The sequence below is a fragment of the Triturus cristatus genome, chromosome 11, assembly GCF_964204655.1.
Source record: "Triturus cristatus chromosome 11, aTriCri1.1, whole genome shotgun sequence".
NCBI classification, from domain to species: domain Eukaryota; kingdom Metazoa; phylum Chordata; class Amphibia; order Caudata; family Salamandridae; genus Triturus; species Triturus cristatus.
The window spans coordinates 534,311,455-534,326,446 of record NC_140594.1 but is presented as its reverse complement, the minus strand read 5'-3'; the positions used below and the strand labels follow the sequence as shown (position 1 = coordinate 534,326,446).

At 44.3% G+C, this 14,992-nt stretch overlaps 1 long non-coding RNA gene across 2 annotated transcripts in view; it reads left to right on the top strand.

Annotated features, from left to right (window-relative positions):
* LOC146784532 (uncharacterized) overlaps window positions 1-14,992 on the top strand; it is an 83,369-nt gene that overhangs the window by 29,375 nt on the left and 39,002 nt on the right. The window contains exons 3-4 of one of the 2 annotated variants that reach the window (XR_014970891.1): window positions 8,847-8,991; window positions 9,243-9,408. This is a non-coding gene — a long non-coding RNA (uncharacterized LOC146784532). The remainder of the gene's footprint in view (window positions 1-8,846; window positions 8,992-9,242; window positions 9,409-14,992) is intronic. The other variant, XR_014970890.1, reaches the window with a different exon arrangement.

The window sequence follows — 14,992 nt, the reverse complement described above, 5'->3', positions numbered from 1 at the left end:
TGATAGAATTGTTTAAAAGTGCTGAGAATGCCATTATGTGTTGTGTGAGATTGGTTGTTAGCGCCTTTGATTGAGGAGATGACATGTTGGTTTTGTCTATGCTTAAGATATGAAGCTAGGAGTTTCCCAGCCTTATTGGCTTCACATAGATTCAGGGCTTTAAATTTATTAATCCACACCCCTGCTCGTTCACTTAGTATCTTATTGTACTCATATTTCTTCTTTGTCAAAGACAACAATAGAGTGGCATCGTTAAAGGACGCAATGTGGGCAGTTTCTAAATCTCTAATTTCTCGTTCTAGTAGGAGTAGGCTTTGATTCAGGCTTTTATTTATTTTTGTTTTTATTGCAATGACTAGTCCCCGTATAGTGGCCTTCAGTGCATCCCAATGATTGTTTATGTTAGTATCCTTCACCTCATTATGACTAAGATAATCAGTAATGGCCTCCGCAATCTTCTCTCTGTCTGCGGGGTCTGACAAAACATCCTTGTTAAATCTCCATCTTTTAGGAGTTTGTGTCTTGTGGCTTCCCGTTAATTTAAGCGAAATACAAGAATGATCAGAGATCAGCCGTGGAGCTATATCAGTATCCTCTATGAGGCCGGTGTATGCCCCAGATACAAGGATATAGTCAATCCTAGTGTACGAGTTGTGAGGGGCCGAGTAGAAGGTGTAGTCCCTTGTGTCTGGATGTTGGAGTCTCCATGGATCTTTAAGATTAAGTTTAGAGCAAATAGTTGTGAGTATCGCATGTGAGCTCGTGGGATGATACTGGCAGTTAGACTGCCTGTCAATTATCGGGTCCAGGGGCAGGTTGAAATCTCCTGCCATTACCATAAGGTCCTCCTGGGGTATACTGACCAATCTGTCTGAAACGCTGGACCAGAAGGCGGGGTCGTCCGCGTTAGGCCCATAGATATTGACTACATGTATTAAATCCTCTCCTCTCCTCAAGTGAGTGATCAAAAAACGACCATCGTTGTCGTGCGCAGAGGATTCTAGCGTTATGTTAGCAGATTTCGAAATCAAGGTAATGACACCTCGTTTCTTCTTATCAGCTGGAGAGCATGCCTTTTGCGAAAACCAGTTACCTTTAAGGAGGGTAATGTCCTCCTCAGAGAGCTTTGTCTCTTGTAACAACACAATGTCACTCTTTGTCTTGGCCAAATACTCTAAGACTTTACGCCTTTTCACAGGGTGATTAAGACCCTTAACATTTAGAGACACAATCTTCAGATCGCTCGATAGGACACAGTGTTTGTCAGTGGCCATCAGGGTAGGTTGCAAATGGTGAAATCATTAAGTATGGGACTTGACACAGGAACAAATGCGGGTAGTTATAAAACCATATAGTAGGACTCATATGGCAGCCATCAAGAACACATATCTGCAGCAGCACAATCAATTTGGAGTCTCGACATTCAAATCCTGAACATTGTATATGGGATGCAGGGCACCATACATGTCTAACGAGCAGAAGAAGCCTGGAAAAGAGAAGAGTGAAGGAAAAGGATAAAAAGAAGAAAGAAAAGAAGAGAAAGAAAAGTATATGGAGAGCAGCCGAGGAATCAACAATAAAATCAGTGAAAACGTTACTGAAATCATGGGCACTCTCAACCCAGTCCCCCCCCCTTCCCCTCCCTCCCCACCCCAACCAGAATACTTAGCATGTGGGAGGTGCGACGACAGAAGTGTCCGCCCGCACCCCGGAGGAAACCTCAAAAACAAGACATATACAGATCTTCCCAATATCTAACGAGCAGTTAACAGTTAACCTTCGGCTGAAATGCAAGCCTAAATAGGAACAGATATCAACCACCAAAATACCATCTCAACCCATAAAGGGCGTGTACACAGACTCAAGTTACGTATGATTAGTTGCAATACCCCGGGTCCACCGGGTCATCCAAGGGGAGCAATGTTATGAGATACGATGGAGACAGTACCCTCATTACGTCGGCCCAGGTGAGGACTTTCTTTTATTGGCAGAAATCTGTGACGAGTCCATGTCTTGAGCAGGAGGACCCTCTAGATAATTCTCAAGATCTCTGGGGTCGGTGAAAAAGAGGTGTCTACTCCCATCAGTGATCTTAAATCTAGTAGGGCCAACAAAAGAAAACAGAATACCTTTGCTCTTCAGCTTGTCCCTTAGATTAAGGAAACCCTTACGCAAATCAACAGTAGGTTTCGAGAAATCTTGGGTGAAAATAATTTTGTGACCCTTCCAGATGAGTTGATGGTTTTTCCGGGCATAGGTAAGTATTGCTTCAACCTGTCGATATCGCAGAGGCTTACAGATAATTGGACGAACCCCCTGCCGTGCAGAGGACTTAAATGATGGGATTCTGTGTGCTCTGTCCAATTCAAAGGGGTGGTCAAACGTTATGCCAGTAAATTTCGGGATCCAGTCCTCAAGAAAGGCCAAGCAAGAACCTAGAACCTCCTCCGACCCCTCCGGAACACCAAGTATTCGAATGTTGCCTCTCCGATTACGGTCTTCCAACTCAGCCGACTGTCTCAGGAGCATAGACGACACCTTCTGTAAGGATTTTACCTCAGAGCGTGACTTGGCAGCGATGTCCTCCACGTCACTGATCCTCTGTTCAGCTACAGAGAGTCTATTATTCACCGTGTTCATATCTGCTCTAATGGCCGTTATTTCCAACTGCATAGAGTCTGTAGTTTGTTTAGTTGATTTGGCTAGCTCGTGAACATCGGCCAGTTTTTTGAGAATTAAGTCTAATGTGTTGTTGATATCTGGTTTCAATTTGATGGGCGAATCCGACTGTGAGGGTTCACCTTTATTCCTTTTGTGCATCAACTTAGAGTCGCGGTCCGCCATATTAGAGGTAATGAGAAGCGGTATATAACTGGATAACTTGGTGGTCGCCTGCCTGGGCAATGAAACCGTCCAGGGACTCTCGGGAGCTCCGCGGTGGGAGCAAAGAAAGTCACATAGAGGGCCCTTATAGATCTGGCAGCAGATCAGAGTGACAATGCATGGTCATAAAGTGTGATCATGTGAAGGGCTATTGGACCAGGTAGCCGTGAACACGGCGATTGCAATGCTAATTTACCCAGGTAGAGTAGGAAAAGCCGGCCTGCACCCACGCATCTGTAGAAAGGAACAATCCTGTCTCCGGTTTGGTGTATAGATCCTTCCCTCTACAGTTCGCGTCAATAGAGCGCAGTGCTTGGTGTGGCAGAGCTAGGCGTGCAACACCCACCCTCCGCAAATCTCAGCAGAGGAGCACACACTAGGGTGACAGGGCACAAAGATAGGGAAAGCAGGAGAGTCCAGGCTGTTACCAGATACCAGGGCCCGAGCCATGTTCAAGTGGCTGATGGAACGGCGTAAGAGGACCCCAACCGGGACACAAGCGGACCCATGTCATGCGCTGGGCTCAGGCAGGCTGCTCGAGAGCAAGCGAAGCTGAAGGGCCGAGATCGGATCGAGGATTAATGCAGCCATACCGCCATCTTGAAGTCAGGCATGACGGTACCCCAACACACAGCTCACCAGGTCATCCAAGATTCTGAAAGGACCTTGGCCTCACCTCGACATCAGCGCGATTGAGCAGTCGTGCTTCTCCGATCTCCATGTACCTGTCAGGAGATGACTTGTCAGCCGCACGGGACCGTCACAACGAGACATTCAGGACGGCGCCATTTTGGTCCTCCTCGCAGCGCGTCGGGAAGCGGGTCTCACTCCAAAGTCGAATTTCCAGCCTTCACCGTCAGCTGCAAGGGGCTCCCCGAACACCACACACCTTATAGAGCGATATCAGCGCCATCCGGTGCACGCCTAATCGGTCACAGGGCTCAGGGAAGACAGCGTATTCCTCCGGTCCGACGGAGCGGCGAAATTAGGCGGCCATTTCCACTGCCGTCCAAGCCACGCCCCCCCCGCAAGGGATCATTGGCAAATGCATTTGGCCAACAAACAAATCAAGAATAGCCAATCAATATATATCCCTACAAAGAAGAGACTTGAGTTACCCAATAACCAAATATTTTAAGGCAGCGGGACTATGTTATATGGTGTAAGGGAAAGCCCTAAATCACAGAAACAAGGGTGCTTTATGGATCAATTCATTGCAAATATAAATATTTAGAAAGTCCTCGGGATGGAAAAGGTTCACAGAGCTGGATGACTCTATGCATCCTCGATCACCAGATTTACTTTGGATGTATGAAATCGAATAGCTACTAGACTAAGTATGCCCTCCTTCTTTGCTGCACCTCTCATGCCTGTACTTGGGAATCCATATTTCACTTACGCTTTAGAACAATCCTTTAGGAGTTAGAGAAATAATTGGAGAATAACAGTAGGGAAATTATTTTGGGAGAATGACATTGAGCATTTTGAGATGATTGAAAAAGAATTGAACCTAGATGAAACAGAGATATTTAGATATTGCAGAGTTCATCAGTGGTATTAAACAAAACTGAGACTGTACAGTACCCATCCTCTAACAGAAATTCAAAAATTGCTGCTACTGATATAAGAAGAACACATTATTTCTGAAATATGCAACGTTTGGTTGGACCGACTAAAGACGAATAAAGCACCTGGACTGACACAAAGAGAAAAAGGGTGTGATTACCAGGTAATGGGTAGGATACTTGACAGAATACACACCACAACTAAATACTTTTCAGAATAAAAGGATATATTTAATTGGGCTAAATGTAAAATAATTTAATGTTGGCAAAGTTTTGGGAATCAAAGAACACTGAAACACAGTTTATAGGCGCGTCCTTAACTACAAACATACTGGTCAGAAATGCTAGACACAATAGACTCCAGTGTTCAATTTAAACATCCCTAGACTTCAAGTATATACCTTTCTAGACTTACTAAATAATTAAAACAATTTTCAACCTGAGTGAAAAAATGTGGTTAGCACTATGTGGGGTCAGACAATCGCTCACCACACTATAGGGTAAAACCAGAATCCCAGATGTTAGAAACAAGTTACATAGGAATTGGCAGATCCTGGGGACAGAAAAGATCAGCCTTTCAATTGAACATAACCAAGGAACATTTGCAAAATATGGGACCCATTCTTGGACTTCAAATTTAGGAAGCTCACGTGCTCCCAATATGCAGAATTCCTATAAATCATACCAGTGGATTGATCCCAGTCATTCATTGGCACAGAAGGAGACGAGAGAATGACAAGAGACAAGACAAAAGACCCATAAAGCCATACGTTAGAGGGTGGTAACCTTGAACATCAAATATGCCCATGCTTACCAAGTGTCAAACTCCTAGATGTTGTGTTTGGTGTGAAGTGAGTTTGGGGTAATTGATTATGACTTGTGACTCATTTGGGTTTTGTTGTGCCCCTTGCCAGTCTCAAAATGTAGGTGAGTGTAAGTGTTAACTGTCATATTACACAGTAAAAAGATTTGTTCCAAAATCATTGCCCCTGCCAGAGATAGTTCTGTTTACTTTTTAACCAATGTGAATTAAGCATAGTTTTAAAAAATGTTTAGGCACCAGGGCCGGACGGACTACCGGGCGTTTTGGAATTCTGCCAAGCAGGGGGCTGATTTCACTGCGGTGGGGGCTGATTTCGTTCATGGAGACCTGCGTGTACTTCGAAATAATTAAAGCAAAACGAATTTCGTTCAGTACACGCAGGTCCCCATCAACGAAATCAGCCCCCAGCTCAGCAGCATTCCAAAACGCCCGGTAGTCAGTACGGCCCTGTTAGGCACCACAAGCATGTTTTGTAGGAGTAAATGTTGGATGGGTGTTTAAATGTATGTGATAATGTGATATATAAGCACAAACAATATTTTTATTAAAAATAAAAGTATTTTGAATAACATACAGCAATACATGTTTGGGGTTATTCACAATGGTAGCTTCCACTTGTGAGTAAATGTACATGTGTTACTTATTCTTATACTATTGAGTAAATGTACTTCTTTTGGCTATTCACAAAATCCAAGTGTAAATGTACTTAAAAGTGTAAACTTACATGTCTCCACCCCTCCGTCTGGGGGTTGGAGTCAGGATAATTGTAAATTTTGACTGTATAATTACTACATGTAACATACAACAGAATTGAACATAATTTCCACACTTGTGGTGGAGACTACGCTCAATGGGCAGAGACTCCGCATGGTTGTGAATTGGAGATCTCTGCACATGGGGCAGAATCTTCGCTTATACTACTCACACCAGAGGATCTGCATCTTTCCTCTTCAACTTCTGGCTCATGTAGCCACTGCTACATCTTCTGCAATGCAGCAGAGCCACACACATGGCAGCTCTTACAGTCAAACCACCTTCACAGACAGGTATGTCCTTTACTAACGCACTATAGAGGATGGTTCTCCCATGTTTTTTGTTTCCAAAGTAGAAATGTCAATTTGTGTTTTGCCATGTCTTTTAATAACAGACTGTAGAGAATTGTTCTGACGTGTTTATTATATACAAAAAAGAAATGTCAATATATGTTTTGTCATGTCTTTCAAGTGTACTCAAATCTCACCTTCTCATGCATAATGGTTACCTGATATATAATAATGTTGTTGTCCCCCCCCCCCCCAACACCTACCACAACATCTACTTTTGCTCCTCGTAGTATTATACCTGCGGGACTAGCACCACACAGAAGACGGATGGTACACACTAGGCTCTTTTCCCTAAGTATCTAAAATCTCTTTTTTCACAGTGATGTGGAGGTCCTCCTCCAATGCGTATGTAAACTGACTGGCCTTGGCAGGAGTGAGCACCCTATCAGAAAAAAATTAAACTGTGTTAGTCAAGAAAGGGAAACCCTGAGTAAAAACTAACTGGTAGATGGGACTACAGGCATGGGTTTGGGCAGACGAGACATAGTAGCTGCCGTCAAGGAGGTCATGTCTCCACAGAAACTCCCCAGTTAAGTCCCGGATGTCCTGAGAGACGACTCCCTCAGTCTCTGCATTCCTTGAAAGAAGCCACTAACACAGATTCTAGGGGAAGGGTTTGGACAGCACAAGTGGGCCCAAGTTTATCTGGGCAGGCCCAGGAAGGTGGTGGTGAGGCAGGGGTTGCAACTGAAGGCCCCAATAGAATGGGGGACTCAGGAGTAAATGTGTTGCAGGCCCAGATGGTGTTGGGACATGCTCTTGGAACACCACAGTCTGTTCTTGATCACGGCCAGAAGAAGAGCCAACAACTTTGTCAAGTAGCTGTGCCAGCCTCTAAGGTGAAGATCTTTGCTCTTGACTCTGATCATGCTCAGATATTTGTTGCCTGCCCAGTCCATTGAAAAAGAATGTGAAGACTTTGGTAAATCAATGGGCAATAATGCATGTCCAGATCATTTTAGCAAACAATGTGGAGACTTTAACAAACTTCTCACTATCCTGTGCTTTAGTACTTAAATGTCGGTAAATTGAAGTGCTTAAAATTGTTAATTCACAACATACCTGCGGATCAACCACTCAAAGTAGGTGAAAGGGTTGGCAACAGTTGAGTTATGTCAAAAATCGTTTTAACCTATTGGAAATGTAGGTTCACAACATGATCCACGCATGGGTTATCTGAGAGGAGACCTTTTTCCCACGAGCCTATAAAGCATTTTAAAGGATGTTGAACTGGCCTATATTTTTGGTCATCAAATTCCAACAAATTATTCTATAATTGTGTGAACTTAAAAAGCTAAACTTTGCAAACAGATGGTGTTAGCAAGCGAGGTAAAGGTGCACAATGTTCTATAACGTCTAAAACAGATAAGTAGTCCAGGGTCTTATTAATTTTGCTTTGAAAACTTACGTCTACGTTTGCAACCGACACTGGGTCATTTTTTGTATTTTGCATTTCTCTGGTCTCCCATCATATCATGCATTCCAGGTCCTTGTGGGAGAAGATTGAGGATGTTACCTCTGCCACCCCCCATACCCCCCCGCACCAGGAATATTTGTGTCTAATGGGACAAAATAGGATTGCAGGGGAGGGCAGGCAGCCAGGCCCAAAGCATGCCTCACTCTTCCTCTATCCATCAAAGTTCATTTGGGGAGCATGACAGAGTTCTTTCCGAGTACCAGACCCCTGCAGGGACCATAACATCCCGATATGTAACTAGAGATCATTTTTTGTCTAACATAAACAAAATAAACGGAGCAAGAAGCTTAGCGTCCTGGCACATCTACAGCCTTTACCCACCACAAACATGTTGGTTCCCTAAGAGAGCAGATAAGGGACATTACACTTGCACCATCATGAGACATTAAATGTCCCATAAGCATTAGAGACATTAGAGATATGTTTGTCTAATGACAAAATGAAACAGTAGAAAGACCCTTGTATTGTAGCACAAGGAGTGTGTCACTGTGACATATACCCACCTCCTGCATTCCAAGTCCCAAGGGGCAGCAGATCTTTGCTGCCATCCTCCATTCTGTCACCCTCAGAGAACATGACATGCTCCCTTGCCTCAGGGATTTTTTTTGCCAAATGGATAAAAAGAAATGGAACAAGGAGCTACACATTGAGGCACAAAATGTGTCTTACTAAAGCCAAGGTGCCATATTCATTGTGTGGAGAAACATTTTGTACTTATACAATATATTTTCAAATGAGTTATTTTGCTCCTTTTTTGTACTAGATTAGATGCACTGCAAAATTAGCATATTCAATGCAAAAGGGGGGGAGCTGGAGCGGTCAAAACAGTTCATTGCACCTAGTCCAGTGCAGAATACAGTAAAAAAAACTGTACAATTTAGTGCTATTGGATAAAGTGAAGGAGATTCAAAGAAAAGTCAACACTAGCAACCCCAATAGGTCTGGTTTTGCTGCCAACCTTTGTGTTTATCAATGCTTGTCTTATTTTGTCATAGGTTTTGCACAACTTTATTGTTGTGGAAGCTGCTGGGGTAAAAGCAAAAGGATTTTTTGGCCTCAAAAAGCACCCAGTGCCTTAGTAGTTTCACCGCCACTAAATCAGAACAATGGATGGAAGGGGGCGGCTGAAAGCCCTTAAACGTAGGTATATTCTGCAAATAATCTTAGTAAAATCAAATGATCTTGGCTCACACCATTCTGAACTGACTGTTATGTATCAAAAGTGTGCTCAAGGCCTATCATTTTTCGCACTATCTACTACTTTTTTCCCAAAAATTGTTTTAAAAGTAGTGTCTCCATGCGCTTTCTGCAAACCTGTCAAACCAGAGCTCCTCTGGAGAAATTGCGCTTCTGACATTCGCATTATGTTGTCACTTATGTTTGCTTTTCAGAAGTGAGAGTGGAAGAGTAATCTCAGAAAGAGCAGTGGGTGAGGAAAGTTTCACAGCTGGGAATGGGCAAAGTGCAGGAAGTGGTGCCCAGGCAATCAGCAACTCTTCCCAATTGGGATTTGTGTGTGCCCTTCAACCAGAGCAGCTTCACAAATGTCAAGCAGCGGTGAGAATATCCCCTTTTAAAGTTAAAATATTTGTCTCACCTCAGTCAGGATGTATTTATACAGTAGTTCCTTATAGAATAAGATTGAAATAGGTCATTCAAATATAAAGAGTTGTGTATGTGTGGGGTGCTATAACAGCACAAACAGTTGTGCGTCAAATTAGATTTTTTGTCAACAGATCACCCTTGTTTTATGTAAAAACGTCTACTAATTTAACCAGAAGGTTTGTTATAAGGGACACCCACAAAAGGGGCATTTATTGACACTAGGAAATCTCAGTGACAAAGGTCTGGCAGCTCATTTCATTCCATTCCGCACTTTTGTAATAAGAACACTACCTCAGACTCAATGGCATAGATACCCTACTCATGAAAAAGACATAAGGTCCAGGGTGGAGATTTCCATACCACCTCAACATACTTTTACGTCTCAGAAGTAAGATTTAAAAGGTTTCCAGGCGCAATATTTGGAATATCATATTATATCTTAGCAAGAGTTGCTGTTCCCCCTCTGTGGCATTCTACAGAACCCCGAATTATTCGCGGGAGGAATGTAGTCCCTTTGCAAACATATACTTGTTTCTATTTTCTCTATGGGAGTGGTAATTTTCGCCGCGGAGACCCTAAAATGTGGTGAAATCCATTCCCCCTCCCGTCATCGATGGGGGTTACTCCAGCTCTGTGTTGGAGTAAATCTCTCACCATTTCCATGGTGGAAAGGGTTGGATTGGAGTTTGGGAATAGTCACAAACGTATGTTTTTGGGAGATCCCAATCTGTCATGGAAAACATTGCCTTGTAATGCCCCTTCCCACCTCTTGAGTTGTATTTACAACTGTGGATTTCGCCACAATTCTAGCAGAGACATTTGGAAAAGTAAATCTGTTTACTCCTGCCAGAAATCCTTTTGTGGATTCATGACAGACAAAAACTTGGAGGTATTTTCAACCATAAGCATACTTGTACTGCTGAAAATATCTTCACAGGAAGGAACTTTATTACAGATACCCGAAATTATTTTGAAGTACAAACAAAATCTTCTTTATAGATATCACAGCTCTTCTGATGCTAATTAATGCCAGACAGTCTCCAGAACATCAGCAACATGAACAATGATAAAAGGCTCACGTGCATTAGAAACAAGAAAATCGAAATAAAATGTTCATGCAGCCAGTGCCTTTATTTGTCACAGAATAAAATAGAAGCAAATATCCACTCTAGCCAGACCGGATATAAATTCAAACTGTGAGGACCAATGAAACCCTGCCATAACGAGCACATGAACACCTCTGTAAAAATTGAATATGTATACAATGGTCATTACCTTGAAAATTCGTAGGTTTTGTCTCCCCGTGCAAAGCAAGAGCAGTCCAAGAGGCCTGTGTATGGAAGTTACAGGCATTGACTGAAAGAATGACCCGCTCACCTCCCTGGCTATATGACCTGCTAACTAGTTGAACATCAATTTAGGCCTCATTTGGAAGATGAGACGCATCACTGAGTCAGCGATGAGTCAAAATCACTTATGAAATGCTACGTCATTTTTAAACACCATGGATGCACCATATTTACGGTGTGGCGCACCATGGCGTAAGCTGCGTGCTACGTGAAAAAAATGAAGCCTGGTGACGGCGTTATGGCACAGAAATGGCTCACGTATCAGCCAAAAAAGTGCCGTAAGGCAGATATACGCCATGTAATGTTACCTAAACCACCTTAGAGTCACTTATCACTGGGCATAAAGTGAAAAAAAGTATACCAACATACACATAATTAAAAAAAAAAATGCCACTCTTCACAAAAGGAAGTCATGTAGCAGCGAGAAGAGACCATCAGCCAGGACAACAACCCCATCAAGCCCAGCACGAGCCAGAATGTCCAGGCAGATCCCCGGGGGAAGAGGAAGAGGAAGTGCAACTTCAGTGGGAAGCAGATTGAGATCCTTATCACTGAGGAGATTAGACCACCACCATGAACTGTTTGTCACCTCAAAATTGCCATTAGGAAAGAAAGAGGCCATTTGGCAGCCAATATTAGACACGGTCAACAACGTCAGACAAGGGAAGAGAACAGTAACCTACTTGAAGAAACACTGGCATGACATAAAGCGCAGGGCGAATGACAAACTGGCCAACAACCTGAAGGCTGCAATACAAACCGGAGGAGGAAGTCCGGACCAACAGGAGGAGCTAGATGGCTTGGAGCAGCTTGCTGCAGCAGTCATCCAGTAGGAGTTGGTGGCAGGAGATCCAGGAGAAGACAATACAGCCCATGAGGAAAAACAAGCACTACAGGGTAAGTCGCACCAAGGGGCAATGTAGGCAAAAAGGTCATATCATGCAGTGCAGCTAGCTAAGTACCAGCGCTCCACTATAGGGGAAAGGGCAGGTATGTGGGTCATGTACCTTTTAGCATCACATAATGTATGTCACGCTGCCTAGTTACATCATGCACAGCTCACTCCATTTCCGTCATGTTTCTCCCTTCCATGTGTGAAGTGCTGCACCAGTCCATGGTCACCTCTATAAACTGTCTCTTGTAGTCAGTCGTATGTACAATGTGAGTCACCAGAACTGCAAGTCTCACAATACCATACAAAAATGGGGCCTCAGTTACATGAGGGCTGTGCTGCCGTACCCTCACTTTTAATGACACTCTGGTGGAGCAGGCCAGTCAAGGTATAGGAAGAACTAGTTTGCCACCAGAAAGCCCTTGAGTCAGGGATGGTAGGAGGCTGAGGAGGATGGGCCCAGTTATGTGGCAAACCTGGGTAGGCACATGTCATCAATTCCAGCACTACTACCATGTGGGGTTCAGGTTGACCCAGAGCCCTCAAAAACAGGCTACCATGTCAATCTATATGATATGGTCACGCATTTTGTTGGTTTTGTAGGCACATGAGAGTCAATGTAGGATCTGGGTTCCATTTGTGTGTGGCAGTAAGTTGTGTCCCTGGTCCAAAATACGAATTGCCAGAGGAGACAAATAATGTGTGATACTCCGAAGATAAACTACTCTACTAATGTTGTAAGGGGTGAGTGTCCGTGCTAGCAATCTATATTGTTTCACTGGGCCCATCCCCTCAGAGTTGCTACACCGTGGCCACTGTCCACTAATATGGAGTCAACTATGTGTGTGATTAACTCACACCAGTATACACTGAGAACTTGCCCTCACACATTCCTGCAGTGTATAAATGTTGGAAACTGTGTAGAGGTGTGCAGGATATGTGTGACATACAGAACCCCCGACCACATGAATGCACAATGTGAATGTAAGAAGGCGCAACAAAGCAGTGCTGTGGTGTACTGTGTGAAAGGCAGACAGCAGGTGCATAACTAATTAATGTCCCAAGCCACATCACTTTCGCTGGAGTGAAGGGTTGAGTATTAGTCACGGGAATGCAGGCTCCTTTGGGATTAGGTGCAATGTGCATAGTAGTAGTGTCAATACGTCCAAAGACATGGAGGCATATTTTCAAGCCCAGTGAGCCAACAGAACTTCACTTTCAAAGATGTTGCAGCCATGCACTGGACTTACCCATATCTGCAAGGCCAAGTAAAGCTACCCTGTGTGGATTTTCATGTCCTTGTAGCTATGGAGTGAGGCAAAGCAGCACAAAACGCTGCGTTGCCTCACACTATGATGGCGAGGTATGCCGTCGGCTTTATAGTGGGTGTTCCCAGGTACCACCCATGGCATTTGACACATTCTCAGATTTACAACAAGCTGGAAACCTGGAAATGCGTCAATATCTGAAACCTTCCCAGGGGAGGTGTAGGGGAGGCATAACGATGTGAAATAACATTATTTCTCCACTATTGTTTCTCTTCCTATATGTGCTGCATTCAGCAGCACAAACAGAAAGTGGAAATTGTCTCCATATCTTGTTTTTGGGCAGGAAGGGGTCATTCCAAGGTAGTGATACTTGAGTTACATGTCATTAGGGGCAATAAAGAGCACTCATCACTCATTGCATCCCACCCACATGAGTAGCCATGTAAATGTGTCTCAGACCTGCTACTGCAGTGTCTGCATGCGCCGTTGCAAACTACCATGCTGACCTGGCAAGTGCACCCACTTGCTATGCTCTACCCTTCCCTTTTTTGACATGTAAGGCACCCATCAGGTAGACTCAAGGTAGCCCTGTGGGCAGGGTGCAGTGTATGTGAAAGGTGGGACATGTGCTGGTGTGTTTTACATGTCCTGATAGTGAAATACTGTGCATTTCATTTTTCACTATTAGAAGGCTGTTTGTCTGTAGGTTAATATGGAAGCTACCTTGTAAGATCTTACAAGTGGAACTTGCTGTTGGAACAAGATAGAGAAATTGAGTTTAGGCTCTCTGAACTCAGAATTTAATGGCACACCTTTTAGTAAAGGTGATCTGTAAATTGAGTGTTTGAAAATGCCACTTTTAGAAAGTGGGCATTTTCTTGCTTTACTATTCTGTGTGCCTCTGCCTATTTGTGTATTCACCGTCTGGATTTGGAGTGACAGAAGCTGGGGATGTGCATTTACTCTAGACAGTTACAAGGGGGATTGATGTCTGTCCTCCCTTGCCTGGGTGACTCATCGCTAAGCTGCATAGAAGAGTCTGCATTTAGACTGGTAGGAGGAGTTTTGCTAGCACCTGAATAGGCTGTGTCTCCTTTGCACAATGCTGTCTCTACCCTCTGTAGTCAAGCTGGACCAAGGAGGACAGAACTGGTTTGTACTGAGCTCAGAGACTCTGAAGTAAAGACAACAATGTGAAAATGGGGTATAAGTATGAGACCTTAAACCCCAGGATTTTATATTACATCTGGAAACAAGAGGACCCTGCCAAGATGAACACCTGAAGATCTGTGAGAGGAGTGCCACCTTTTATGCGTGAGGGGTGGGTTGGCCTCCAGTTGCTGCTTCTATCTGTGGGCAGAAAAAAAGGACTGACTCTTTTTGCCATGCTGTGGTATCCTGCTTGTGATGGTCTCATGGGATTATGTGTGTGAAAGACTTGAAGAAGGATCCTCGCTGGATCCAAAAGTAACCTGCCTGGAAGGATAGCTTGGAAAGCTGTGTGAGGAGTGCTGTCCTTGATGTGCGTGTGCTGGGATGGCCTGCAGTTGTTGCTCCCATCCAGAGCAGGAGAAGAACTAAACTGTTCGGGAGAGCTTTGGCAGGAAAGTGTGTGTGGAGCATTTTCCCCATCCAGAGAGAAGCTGCCTGGATCAGCGTGTGATGAGCGTTCTATTCTACCTGTTGTTTGTGCCAATTAGTGCATGTTGAGGACTTAGTGAGCCAGCATTTCCCCCGGCCTGGCATCTCCCTTGTACAAGTCATGAGCACTGAGCCTTGGCTTCCAGCGCGTGTAGAGCACCTTCCTCCTTTGGAAACCACTCCATGAGCGAGGCCCGGCACCACACCACTGGTGGAATAGCCACCCTGCTCTACACACAAAGAAGCCTGTGACCTAGCTAGGCTGCGGGGGCGCTCCCAACCCGTCACAATCCTGAGCTCCGAGGGAGGAGCACCTGAAGATCAGCACCTCCGAACCCGGGCACCACAAGGATTTGGGAGCGGCGTTGGCACCCCCCAGTTGCCTT